Genomic DNA, 13,894 nt, shown 5'->3' with positions numbered 1-13,894 from the left:
CTAAGGTGTTCTGTTTCCAACTCTGAATGTCTCTGTTTCTGTTCTAAGTACTGTACATGATCACAAACATCAAAAGCAAAGGAAAACAATGAAATTAAACTTAAAATGAAAATGAACAAAAAGAAATAAACACCATAGTACTCTACTCATGGTTGGATTGCCTCCCAACAAGCGCTTCTTTAATGTCATTAGCTTGACACTTGATTGTTGACTTTTCTTCCTCTTCTTCCAGTTGGTTAAAAGAAATGACTCCAAAGGAAAATAGGAGGAGATTAGTGCCTCTGGATTTGAATTCCTCCTAACAAGCTTTATTTTGTTGTTATCAGCTTGATTCTCCTTGTTTGCTAGGGTAGGGGTTGGATGTCTTCCTACTGACCCTTTCTTTTTCATGGGTATCCTCTTTTGTTCGTTGGTCACAATTCCCTTTTCAATACTTTCCTTAATTGTCACTACCATCCTAAATTCAGGGTTTGGGTGTTGTGTGATGGGTGGAGTGTACCCTTCATTAAGAACCTCTGGAACTGGTGGTTCAATGAACTCACCCTTTATGTAGCTCTCTGCTTCATTGGAGTGTAAATTCCCATAAATGTTTTCCTCTCCTACAACCTCCTTTTTTCATGCATCTTCTGCTTTTTCCATGTGTGAGGGTGGAGAACTCGTTAATTCACTGGGGTATGGACTCTTTCAATTGATTCTCTCACATTCTTTTGTATGAATTTACATTGCTTTCCTTGTGAGGGAGTTTGCTTGTTCCTCTGCCCAATGCTTGGTGATCACCCACATATGCCCCTCCACATTCTTGACACTCATTCTCATATCTTGTATGCAATCTTGAGTGGCATCCCTTAATTCTTTCATGGTAAGCTCTAAAGCTCTAAGGAGATGATGATTCTTGATATGAATAATGAGATGGTGGCTCTTGATATGAGTAAAAGGAGCATGGTTCTTGGTATGAATATGCAGGGGATGAAGATGGAAATTTTTGTAGAATTTCCTCTATTAATTGCTCTAGGTCTTGGCAGGCAAGATCAAAAGATGATGGTTCTTGATAGGGATAGAAAGGTGGTGGTTCTTGATAGATGGAATATGGAGCACTGAAGTTTCTTTGGTCTTAGATTTCCCAGCCAAAGTCTGGATAATTCTTCCATCCATAGTAATTTGAATCACTCATTGGGTGTGAGTAGTAGTCCATGATTGTTCCTCAGCACAAATACCAAACAAAATTAAACGCACCAGGTGGTAAACAAAAAAGGAATGAATAAAGAACAAATATCTTTTTTTAATAAAATTTCGAAAATAAATAAAAATATAAAAAAATTAAAAATTTTGAAAAAATAAAAAATTAGAAAGAAAAGGGTTTAAAAATGTTTGAAATTCAAAAAGAAAGAAAAAACACTGAAGGAACACAAGATTTAAAATTTAAATTTAAAATTTGAATTTAAATAAAAAATCAAATAACTAGAATCAAGAAAAAGATAAATAAGATATGATTTGAAAATTTAAAAATTAAGTGAAAAAAAAGAAAAGATTTGAAAATTTTAAAGACTTGAATTTTAAATTTGAAAAGAACAACTAACAAACTACTCAACTTTTAAATTTTAAATTTTTTTTATAAGATAACAAGAATTGAAAATCAAGAAAAAAGATAAGATAAAGATTAAAGATCAAGAAAGATAAGCAAGATATGAATTAAAATTTTGAAATTTATTAACAAGGAACACCAAATTTAAAATTTAAAATTAAATAAAGATAAGATAAATATTTAAAAATTTTAATTTTGAAATTTCAAAAATTAAAAGAAAGGATTTTAAAAATTTTTGAAATTCAAAGAGAAAAAGAAAACAATAAAGAAACAGAAAACTTTTTAAAAATTAAAATAAGATAAAACAAGTAACTAACTAACAAAATTTGAAATGAAGAATAAAAGATTTGATTTTGAAAATTTGAAAATTGAAAACCGAAAGTCAAAAGAAGATTTTGAAATTTTAAATTTGGAAAGAAAAAGTCAAACAAGGAAAAATAAGATTTAAAATTTTTGAAAAGATTTTGAATTTAAATTTTGAATTTTGAATTTTGAATTTTAAAATTTTAAAATTTTGAAAATTGAAATTGAATTACGATAAGATAAAATTTTGAAATTTGAATTTTAAAATTAATTTAAAATAAGATAAGATAACAAAATTTGAATTTCAAAGAGAAGGAAAAAGATAAGATAAAGATCTAAAAAGATAACAAGATAAACACTAAAAGATAACTATCAAGACACCAATCTTGAATTTTTAAATCAAAATAAGATAACAAGAAATTTAAAATTTGAAATCTTGAAATTTGAATTTTTTTAAAATTTGAATTTGAAACAAGATAAGATAAGATTTTTGAAATTTAAAGAAAGATAAAAAGATAAGATAAAGATTTGAAAAAGATTAATAAGATAAACAAAATAATTTTAAATTTTAAATTTTGAAAAGATAAGAAAAAGATAACTAATTAGGATACCAAACTTTAAATTTTTGAAATCAAAAGATAAGATTTTCAAAAATTGAAAGGGAAAAACACAAAAAGACACTAAACTTAAAACTTTTAATATCAAACCACACTATTTTCGAAAATTTTGAAAGAAAAACAGAAGAGACACCAAACTTTAAAGATTTTTAAATCAAACAAAAGAAAATCGCAAGAACAATTCGAATACCAAGAAGAAAAATTAAGAACAAGTTTTCAAAAACTCAAGAAAAGACAGACCAACTAAAGCCCAAAAGACAGAACAATACAAACCCAACTGACACCAAACTTAAGAACTCACACAAGACTCAAACAAAAAAAAGATTTTTGAAAAACTTTTGAAAATGAAACCAGACAGTTCAAAAAATTTTAACAAGAAACACAATAAGCACAAACAAAAGAAAAACAGTAAAAAGTACCTGATCTAAGGAACAAGACAACCGTTAGTTTGTCAATCTCAAACAATCCACGGTAACGGTACCAAAAACTTGGTGCGCGAAATTTAAACTCGCACAACTTAACCGGCAAGTGCACCGAGTCATCTAAGTAATACCTCAGGTAAGTAAGGGTCGATCCTACGAGGATTGTCAGACTGAGCAAGCAGTGGTTATCCTGCAGATCTTAGTCAGGCGAATAGAAAGTTGATTGGTTATTGTTGAATGCGCATAAAATAAATGATTAACCAATAAAGAAATAGCAAAGAAACAATAGTGAGAAATCAGTTAAGGTTTTGGAGATGCCTTATCTTTTCGGATTAACTTTTCTTACTGTCTATTCAAATAATGAATGATTCATTCCATAGCAAGCTGTAAGTGATTAACGCCACGCTAATGGTCATTCAATATGAACGAGGGTGAAGCTCTAGCAATTCAATCTTTGGTAATCCTACTTAAAATGCCACAGACAAGGTCAGATCTTCCGGATCGGAGAATGAAGCTTTATGATTCTAGCTTATACCACAAAGGCCCTAATCGCCCCAGGCTCGGCTGAACAGATGTTCCCATGTCCCCAACGAACGCATGGATTAGCTGTCTAAGAGATGTATAATCAAGCTTGTAGTTCGATGCTATCCCTCTCGAGACTCGCAAGAACTCATGTAGAAAAAAAGGTCATACGCTAGTTCCACCCCAGATTCATAGGGATTGAAGAACGAAGATACATCTTAGAATGGAATCAAACATAAATTGAAATAGAAACAGCAATATTATTAATCCATGAGAATCAGCGGAGCTCCTAACCTTAACCTAGGATGTTTATTTACTCATGCTTTACAAAGTGAAACAGAGAAATAGTGTCTGTGCTTCTCCCCTCTTGGGAGGCCTCATCCTCAAGAAGAAGGAAGTCTCTTATTTATAGTAAATACTAGACCTAAAAGATGGTACTAATAATTAAAAATTACAAAAATATGATAAACTAAGCTAAATGGTGTGAAAATCCACTTATGGGCCCACTTGGTGAGTGTTTGGGTTGAGCTTGGCGTCAAACTTTGGTGAGAGGGCGTTGAATTCCCTCTAGGGGGTGTATTTGCGGCCTTGTACTCCCTCTTGGGCGTTGAACTCCAGACAAGGGGTAAGTTGGGCGTTCAACGCCCATTTTGAGCAGTCATTTCCGAAGTAAAACATAGACTATTATATATTACTAGAAAGCCGTGGAAGTTAGCATTCCAACGCCATTGAGAGCGCGTCATTTGAACCTCGGTAGCTCAAGATATGCTTGTTGAATGCACAGAGGTCAGAATTTGGTAGTATCTGCAGTCCTTTCTTTGCCTCTGAATCAGACTTGGCCAAAACTTGCCAGAATCATCCAAAATTTACCTAAAATCATAGAAAAACCACAAAGACTCAAAGTAGCATCCAAAAAGTGAATTTTTCCTTAAAACCTATTAAAATTAACTAAAATTCAATGAAACATAATTGAAAATACTAGGAAAACAATGACAAAAAGCGTATAAAATATCCACTCATCAGGTATCCCTCGCTAGAGGCTGCATCACCATGGATGCGGCCTACTAACTGGTAGGAGGCGGCATTGTTGCCGTGGATGGAGGCACGTAGTTCTGGTTAGAGACTATGATGAACGGCTAGTACACTAAACCTGTAACCTGTGGCGTCACCGGCGTGGTCGGAGTAGACGGAGAGGATCCAAAAATCCCGGGGGTACCAAAAGAAATCATCCCTCTACCCCGACCACGACTACGACCATAGCTACGACCACGACCAACAGCTTGATCTGTAGCACTTCTGCATGTCGACATGTTTGCAAATATCAAATTATCAAACAATCAGCAGCATTTTTCTCAGCATAACAGTCATCCACTTGGTAATTAACACAATTAGACAATTTCAAATACTTCAATGATTCAAAACCTAATGTATTGAATATAACCTAACTTAATCAACCTAAATTCACTAATTTGAAAAAACTAAACTGAACTAACTTCGAAACTGATTGAAAATTAAAATTGAAATTCTAATCAAACCTAAACTAGATTCAATTAAAGTTAAACAAATCAAATTCCATAGGATAAAGTGTACCAAACTTGCAATATTAGGTAAGAAACTTCATAAATTCAAAATTAAAAAAGCTCGGTCAATGAAAAAACAAACCAAATTCCATCAATACAAATAGTCAAAACAAGAGGAGAACAATCAATAATTTCAAGAGATTGACCAAAATTTTTAATAAAAACTTTTTGAGGCATATTTACAAACATTTGGCATCCAAAGTCATAAACAACATAACTTAGCATTAATAAGTAATCTGTGCAACACCAATTCACAAAATTCAACATCAATGAAAAAAATAAACCAGCAAGTCAGTAGCGTTGATCATAAATTCATTAGACAATAGTCTAATTAATTCAAAGTAGCAAACCAACAAAACAGCAATTAACACAGTGAATGAACACAATCAAACAAATAACCAAATAAACTCAGCAGCAATTTCTCCATTAATTCAATCAGCAAACTCAGAATAGTTCCAGACATTTTCAACAACAATTCAAAATCTATAAATCTAAACTATCCTAACTACTTAAATCCACTAAAACAGAAAATTAAACTAACTCAACTAATTAAACCAATCTAATGAACTAAAACTAACTAACAGGATTTGAAAAAAAAAAGTTCACAGAAAGAACTTTGAATTCAGGGTGCAGAAAGCAACGAAGAAGGAGGGAGGAAGACGACAATACCAGGTTGTTGCCGGTGCTAGAGGTGGCGGTCGTGAGCTGCTGGAGCAGGGAGCTAGAGGCTATGGCCTGAGAAGGGCAAAAGGACTGCGACGACGCTGATAGGGAGGGGAAAAATGAGAAGAAGGAGGCGTTAGCAGTAGGGTTGATGGCGACGGAGAGGGGGTGGTGACGGTGGTGTTCTTGGCGGCAGGCGGCTGGTACGCAAGAGAGAGAGAGAGAGAGAGAGAGAGAGAGAGAGAGGAATGACGGTTATGGTAGTGAGGGTTCGAATGAGGGTGAAGGGGTTTGTGATTTGAGTTTACACCACCTTTACCATCAGATTTACCATCGAAAAATTCCGACGATACACCATTGCTAATCACCAAAACGCATCGTTTCACTAAATTGAGTTACCGTCAGATAATCCAACTGTAAACCTGATGGTAAAGGACGTGCCAATTTAATTTATTTTCCCTCCAAAAATTACCAGCTAATTTACCGTCAGAAAACAGAATTTGTCGGTAATTAAAACCCTTATGAATTCGACGTGGTTACTGGCAGTAAATCTGCCGCTACTCTGCAACGCTAAATTCGACGGTAAATCTGACAGTACTCAGTGTTTTTCTTGTAGGGTTAGAGGCTCGTGTGTTCCTAGATAGGATTAGAAAGAATCTTAGAAAATTGGTATTTATAATCTTAAATAAGATAGTGAAATTTCTATTATAGTTATAATGAAGACTAAATGTAGATTATATTGCATAAGATAATTGAACCAAAATACATAGTGTAAACTTCTCTTTTCTATTCTGTTTTATTTTGTTCGTTATGAGATAAAATATTTGTCTCCTGCATAATTACTAACTTAAATATAACAAAAACAAAGTTTTAATTTGTCTTAGTATTCAAGTTTTAAAAGAAAAAAAAAGTAATTCTACATTCAATTCTCTTTTCTCTAATTTTCTAAGTCATTGAAAATCTTTATAACAATATTTATTCCCATTTCTAACAATAATACTCAAATATTATTTTAAGATTGAATAAATCTGACTCCATCTTTCAAATTAGCTCAAAAGCGAGAGACATCTTACACTAATAAATTATTTAAGATGATCTCTTTAAAAAATTATAGGGCTTGTAATTCTATATGGTTTATGCTGTACTACGTACTTGACTTCAATATGATTAGTGCACAGTTCTAAAAATTAGTCCACATACAAACTCTCATTTACTTTATAAGTTGTCCAGCATTACTTGATATATAATAACATTGATTGTCTTTAGAATATAAATGTGTTCATGTGCTTAATTATTTCCTCTAATAAAGAAGATACCTAAACTTTACATTCATATTATTTTCTAGACATGCCTGTCATGTTACCCAACAAATAAAAAATGCAACTCGCTCTAATTAAGTTTCAAACTTTCAATGCTCAAATGTTGATTGTTAACAATATAATATATTGGAAATGTTTGGTAACCAAAGAAAATCAGCCAAAAACAGTCATAATTTGTCTTATTTAGCATTCATTAATTGTTGCGACAATTAATTAATGCTAAATAAAGCAAGTTCTAGCTGTTTTTTTTTTTTTTTGTCTACCTAGCATTACCCATAATATATATGTTACTACTTCTCTCTACTTGGTATTCAATTTTTTGTATAGGAAAAGTCTAAGAGCCAGCAACTTTTGTATTTTCTGGCCAGCACTTAACCATCAAAATAGAAGTAAGTGATTTCTCACCATTAGATGTAATCTCACACCATTAAAAATACTATTGATGGCCAATTAATAGTTACAAAACACAAAAATTGCTAGCACCTAACATTCCTCTTTTGTATATTCTAAAAATAACCCTTCTTAGTTTTTTTTAATTGTTATTTTCTTTGCTGGTTGCTGGCGTGGTTACAAAACTATATTTCTTTTTTTAAATAACTTCCCGAAAGTTAAAGATTGTGCCTGCATCATCACTATCACCGTCACTGGTATATATATAAAGGTAGATACTATTAGGATATCGATAATATATGCATTGTGAGGCCAGTATGGCCATATTTTTAAACAAAAAAGTATAAGTAACCAACATTTTCTCCGGCCAAAATTTTAAGAAATTAGCCAATTTTACAACAAAATGATGAAAAAAAAATTAAAATCATTAAAAAAATATCTAAATTTTAATAAAAAATTTAAAATTATAAAAACATTTAAAATTAATAAAAAAACATTCAAAATCAAAAAACTTAACCAAACAAAACAACCAAAATTATAAAAAAAAATCCAAAACTTCTAAAATTTAAATAGACAAAATCCTGAAGTGTTATTTATTTTCATTTACTTTTTAATGTTTATTTCCAAAAACCATCTAAATTCTCTAAAATTTAAACATCCAAAATCTAAAAAATATCCGAAATAATATCTTTCTTTTTAATAATTTGCTTTTATTTACTTTTAATTGTACAATCCGAAAAAAATATTTAAAATTTTTAAACTTTAAATATCTAAAATCTAGATATAAGAAATATCTGAAATGATCCCATTTTTTTAATAGTTTGCTTTTATTTATTCTTATTGTATATTCGCAAAAAGATTTGAAGCCTCTAAAATTTAAACATCCGAAATCTAAATATAATAAATATCTCAAAGTGATGCATTTTTTTATTATAATTAAAAAATTTTATTGTGTTCAAATTTTAGATTTTTTTTGTTAGGTATTAGATATTCATTTGCAGTGACTTCGGATATTTTTTGGGTTAAATTTTAGATTTTTTCATCTAATAATTTTGGATGTTTATTTTTGTTTGGTTTTAATTTTTTTTATTAAATTTTGGATTTTTTTAATTTAGTTTTGGAGGTTTTTTTTCATTTGATTTTAAAATGTCAAAATGTCAAATAGGTATTAAATTCGAGCACGTGTCACTACATCCGTGCTGCACAACCCCGTCCATAACACAATCAGAGAAAAAGATTGGCAGAATGGTGCTTCAATAAAAGTATGAGAGTAAGTACTCCTGGTACTCTATAATATATCTATGTCTAATGTAAGGCGGGATAAAGTTAGACAGCCTCATGTTGAAAAAATCCACGGATTTGGAATTGGGAAGCGTATCTCTGATTGGAGAGTGAATCATTCACAATTTTTGTGGATAATTTACTTGGCAATATTTCGAAGAATGAATTGTTTCATATGTTCAAGTGAACAGGAAGAATAAATGACATCTATTTAGCACGTAAGGAGAAGTATGGCCGGATCCATTTGTTTGTTTTTATCATGTATACTACAAAAGGAGATGCACCAAAGGCCATCAAGGAGATGAATGGAATGTGATTAAGGAGCAAAGAGATCTTTGTGGGTGAGACTAAGTACAGGAGGAGGATTGATGTCCAGGGAAAAATCACTACACACGATGAAGATGTCAGGGAGTCTCCTGATGGAAAACAAGAAAAAATCAAAGAAAAGAATATTGAGGTGAACCAGAAAGAGAGAATTGTTTTGGAACACCATAGAAGTGAAGAACTAGAAATTTAGAGGGAACCGTTGGATGTGGGATGGGATGCGGTGGTAATGATGCCACATGGGCTACGAAAAGTAGAGCATGACAAGGATAGAAAGGTATTTGCTGTTGAGGATTTGGATGAGTGGCATGAGGGTTTTTTGAAAATGCGAACGGATAATCCTTTGATGTATCCGGCAGTTATGATGAGTGCAGAATCTATGGGATCTCAAACAATCAGCAACGAAGCAATCTCTGAACGAACAGAGACTTGGGAATACGATGATAAACAAAAAGAAGGGGTTGATCTGGTGTTGAACAAAAGTTCAGTTGGGGATGAATTGAAGCATATAAGGCCCAATATGTTAGTGGGGTGTGGCGGCGAAGTGGTTGTGTGGTGCGACGGAGAGTACTTCATTGTGCGTTTTAAAAGGGCCTCCTTGCTAGCTGCTGTGGGCAACGGTGACGAGAGGGGCGTGGCTAGTCATGGAGTTCGCGGGGTTGATGCCACGGTAAATAACGCTGATGAGACAGATCTGGGAGCAGTGTGAAAGTCAGCTGCTAATGGCAGAGGTGATAATGTCCACGCTGAACTTGATGGCGTGGAGGGCAGGGAAGAGCGTGAAGCCCCTTATACACCCAACGAGTAGAATCAAGTCAGAAAAGAGATTGGTGGAGGTGCGGAGAATTGTTCGAACAACACAGCGAAGAAAAACATTCCACCAGGTGTAGTTAATGAGATCCACGCTAGTTTGGACGAGAGTGGTAAGAAGCTTGTTAGCATATGTCTGATGAGGGGTGATATAGTGCAAGATTCAGATTTAGCGGATGAGAATACAGTGGTGCAGGAAATTGGGTTGGATGATGAAAGGGCTGTAAGGAACTTAGAAGATTTGCAGGACTCAGAGTAGGATGCAGATGGTGAAACTAATCAAGATGAACACAGAGGAAGTTGGGATAAAGATATAGCTGAAAATATGGCTGCTTGGGATTTGGCTGTCGAATTAAGAGCTGTTTTATATGACGAGGATGAGGACATTATGGCTATTCTCCAAGCTCAGAATGAAGTATTGGCACAAAAAAGAAGGCAAGCGAAAGAGAAAGCAAGAAGGTGCCGCCCTAAAAACCGAAATAAGGTGTGTAATAAAGTTTTTAAATGATTTTAGTTTGTGGAATACGAGGGGTTTAGGGGGTGTTGGAAAGTGGAAAATGATAAAAAATTTAAGAGTAAAAATAATGTGAATATATTAGGATTGATAGAGACAAAGAAGAAGGTGATTTCTAAGTTTGATGTAGTGCAATTTTGGGGTAATGATGCGGTGAGTTTGGAATTTGTGAGATCAGAAGGTGCTTCTGGAGGTTTATTAATAATGTGGGATGTTATGATGTTTAGGTTGAGTAATTGTTACAAAGGGGAGAGATGGTTGTGTATAGAAGGGGAATTGACAAACAATAATTTTATTTGTGCTGTTTGCTTGGTGTATGGTACACATACAAAGGAAGAGAAACTTGCTCTGTGGGAAGATTTGAGTTATCGAAAATATGTCAGGTTCCTCTTTGCTACATGGGTGTCTTCAATGAGGTTGTGCAGTTGGAAGAAAGAAAAGGTGCTAGTGTGTTAACAGCTTTATCGAACTGGTGGATATAGAGCTGAATGATCGTAAGTTTACGTGGTTTAGGGGGTCAATCGTGCAGTCAAATTAATAGAATATTGGTGAGTTTAGTTTCATTGTTATCATTTGGAGCACTTGGTTGAAAAGGAATGACAGAATTTTCAGGAATAAAGAATCAGGTGTTGTAGGAGTAGTTAACAGGTCGATTAAGAGTTACAAAGAGTAGAATGATATTTGATCTTTTGAGTTGTTGATGACTTTTGTCGAAGATGATTAAGAATTAATTTATTTTATCTGTTTAGTACTTTTCTGTTGAAACATTGATGCTCCACTTTGTTGTGTTGAGGTTTTTATTTCAAAAAAAAAAGTTAATTGTTGTTAGTTGATATTCTAATTAATTATCTAGCATGAGAGTATGAAGTTTCATTGTAATAAATAACAAACAAGACATATTCTAATTAATAAGCTCTTGTTTGTTTAGAGAAAGGATATATATAAAATTATTAATAAAATAATGCATTATTCTCAACGATTGAGAACAGCAAGAGTCACTTGACCCGCAAACAAAAAGGTTGGTACATAAGTCTCTCAAGAAATAAGAAGATATCCAAGTTAGGTTTCATCATGAAACAATCTGTCCGGGTGTTTTTCTCATCAGTCTTAGATTTTTCGTCTAATAGCATTATAACATGTCAAGAAGCGACAAACCAAAAGTTATTATTTGTGATGCGGCATACATAAAAAGAAGTGATATATATATACGTTATTTTTGTATATGGTTATTTTATATATATTTTATGTTAATATTAAAAGTAATTAATAAAAAATTTAAAAATAACAAATTATTTTTTTAATCATAGAAAGGTGTATAAAAATTATTTTTGCTGCTAAACATATTCTTGTTCTGACAAATAAAAGAAAACAAAAAAAAGTGTATAATAGTTTATAGTTTCATAATCTGTTGATGAATAATAGAGTAAAATACTTAAATAAATCAAAGAGAGACTAAAATTACGTAAAAGTCTCAAAATCAAAATACTACATATATGTATGTCTCCATATATATTTATATACAAATCGAATTGATTTAATTCGATACCAAAAGTTGGAAGCATTCTCACCCTTCATATAAATCGAATTAACAAGATTCGAATTAGTATGATGTCAATAGTTAGAAGTATTCCATCTATGTAAATTAAATCAAGTAGCTTCGATTTACGTTTTTATATGTTTTGAACGGTAAATCGAATCAATTGTCTTCGATTTACTTGAAGGCCACAAGCCATCTAAATCGATACTTATTAATTCGATTTATTCTTGAATTTTTGTTTTTCTTTTTATATATATTTTTAATATTTTTAAATTTTTATCATTATAAAATTTTTGGTATTCTTTGTATTCTTTATTGTAAAAATTTTTGGTCCTTATTATAAATTCAAGCACTAAATTCATTTCCATATATATCACCAATTTGAGAGAAAAATGCAATCTTCCCAAGTTTGTCAAAACATTTTGTACAACGGAATAAATCTTTTGTACATAAATTTATAATACAATTCACCTCCTCTATGAATATATTTTCCAATAAAATATTTTCGGTAATCTTTAAGTAGTGATGGCCAAATATTTTTTTAAATAAATAAATCTTATTTCCAACAAATATATATATATATATATATATATATATATATAAAAGAAGCTAGTTGGGTTTAATCAAATAATATAATAAGTTGATATTTAATTTTCATGAATTCACTTCATATTTACTCTAATAACTTTTTTTTCTGCACAATCTGAGGTCAGCCATTAAAGGTGTTAATATTTTTATTTTCATTTTATTTTCAAAATTAACATGAACTTTAATTTATATGTAAGCTGTTTATCTTCTTTGCTATTATGTTCTTTCTTGTTTTCCTTCTTGTTTCCGTTGATCTACAAAACATGTTGTAGCTATGAATGGTTTCTTAGTTTTTTTTTATTCGGTTAAAATAAGGTATAAAATAATTCTTCTCTGTATTTAGTTTTTTAATAATATAATTGTGACAACATTGAATATTAAAAACTTGAGATGATTAAAGACTGAAATTATTACTCATAAATTTCATATAATTATGTAATTTAATTTGATATCATGTTTAATATTTTGATATATTTTCTTAATTTTAGATGAGTCGTAAAAAAACAGTTTATGAATGTATCCAAAACAAACGAGAATGTAAAATTTCTTTCATGCAAAGAAAATATGAAATCATGAAGAAAATTTTAACATTTTTAAAGTTATATAAAGTTAAAATTTGTCTAATTCTTTATGGAGATGATTCTTCTTAACCCTGACTTGACCACAAGAATCTTCAAATGTGTAATCCATAATTGAAAAGTACGAGATTCAAAAGAACAATGAAACACACCCCATGATCTTTGATGAAGGAGAATTTTTCAAGAACAAGAAGATCATGGATGAGGCTTAGATTTTTAAATTGAAAAAGAGGGTACCCCAACTAAATTATCCTATCATGGATCTAATCTTTACTACCTTAGATGGAAACCAATTGATGGAGCTCATTGCTTTGGTGAACACTAAAATTGAAGCTTGTAAGGAAAGAATTGACATGTTGAAGGAGGATAATCAAGATAATGGTAACGACTTCAATGTTGACCATAGTTAAAGTCAACTCAATTTTATGAACAATATTCCTAATCATGATTATGCTCTTCATTATGATAATTTGGTATATCAAACCCAAAACTCTAATTTTGACCCAAATGTTACTCATCTTGTGACAAATAATAATGAGGTAATTGACGTTAAGGATTTTTGCTGGTAAAGAATTTATAAAAATAGTCGCGTTGTAGATATAGTTTCTAAACTAACAGAAAATCCCTTTGTACAAATGTTTTGGTTGTCACAGGTAACAAACCCCTAAATAAATTGATAATCGAAGTATTTAAACCTCGGGTCGTCTTCTCAAGGAACTGCAGGGAAGTATGTTCTTATTATTAGTTATGAAGATTGTAAATTGGGGTTTTGAAAGTAGGGAGCAAGTAATTTAAATTGCAATTAAAATAATTAAATGACTGTAAAATAAAATTTTGGTAAGGTATGAGAAATTGGAAGTCCTG

The 13,894-nt window shown here is 31.6% G+C and overlaps 1 pseudogene; it reads left to right on the top strand.

The window, feature by feature from the left end:
• Positions 1 to 12,940: 12,940 nt before the first annotated feature.
• Positions 12,941 to 13,599, top strand: LOC148555388 (uncharacterized; annotated as a pseudogene).
• The last annotated feature ends 295 nt before the right edge of the window (positions 13,600 to 13,894 follow it).

This window comes from Arachis ipaensis, chromosome B6 (assembly GCF_059453495.1).
Source record: "Arachis ipaensis isolate K30076 ecotype BB chromosome B6, ASM5945349v1, whole genome shotgun sequence".
Classification (NCBI taxonomy): domain Eukaryota; kingdom Viridiplantae; phylum Streptophyta; class Magnoliopsida; order Fabales; family Fabaceae; genus Arachis; species Arachis ipaensis.
The sequence above is the reverse complement of the archived record's forward strand: the minus strand, read 5'-3'. Positions and strand labels throughout refer to the sequence as shown.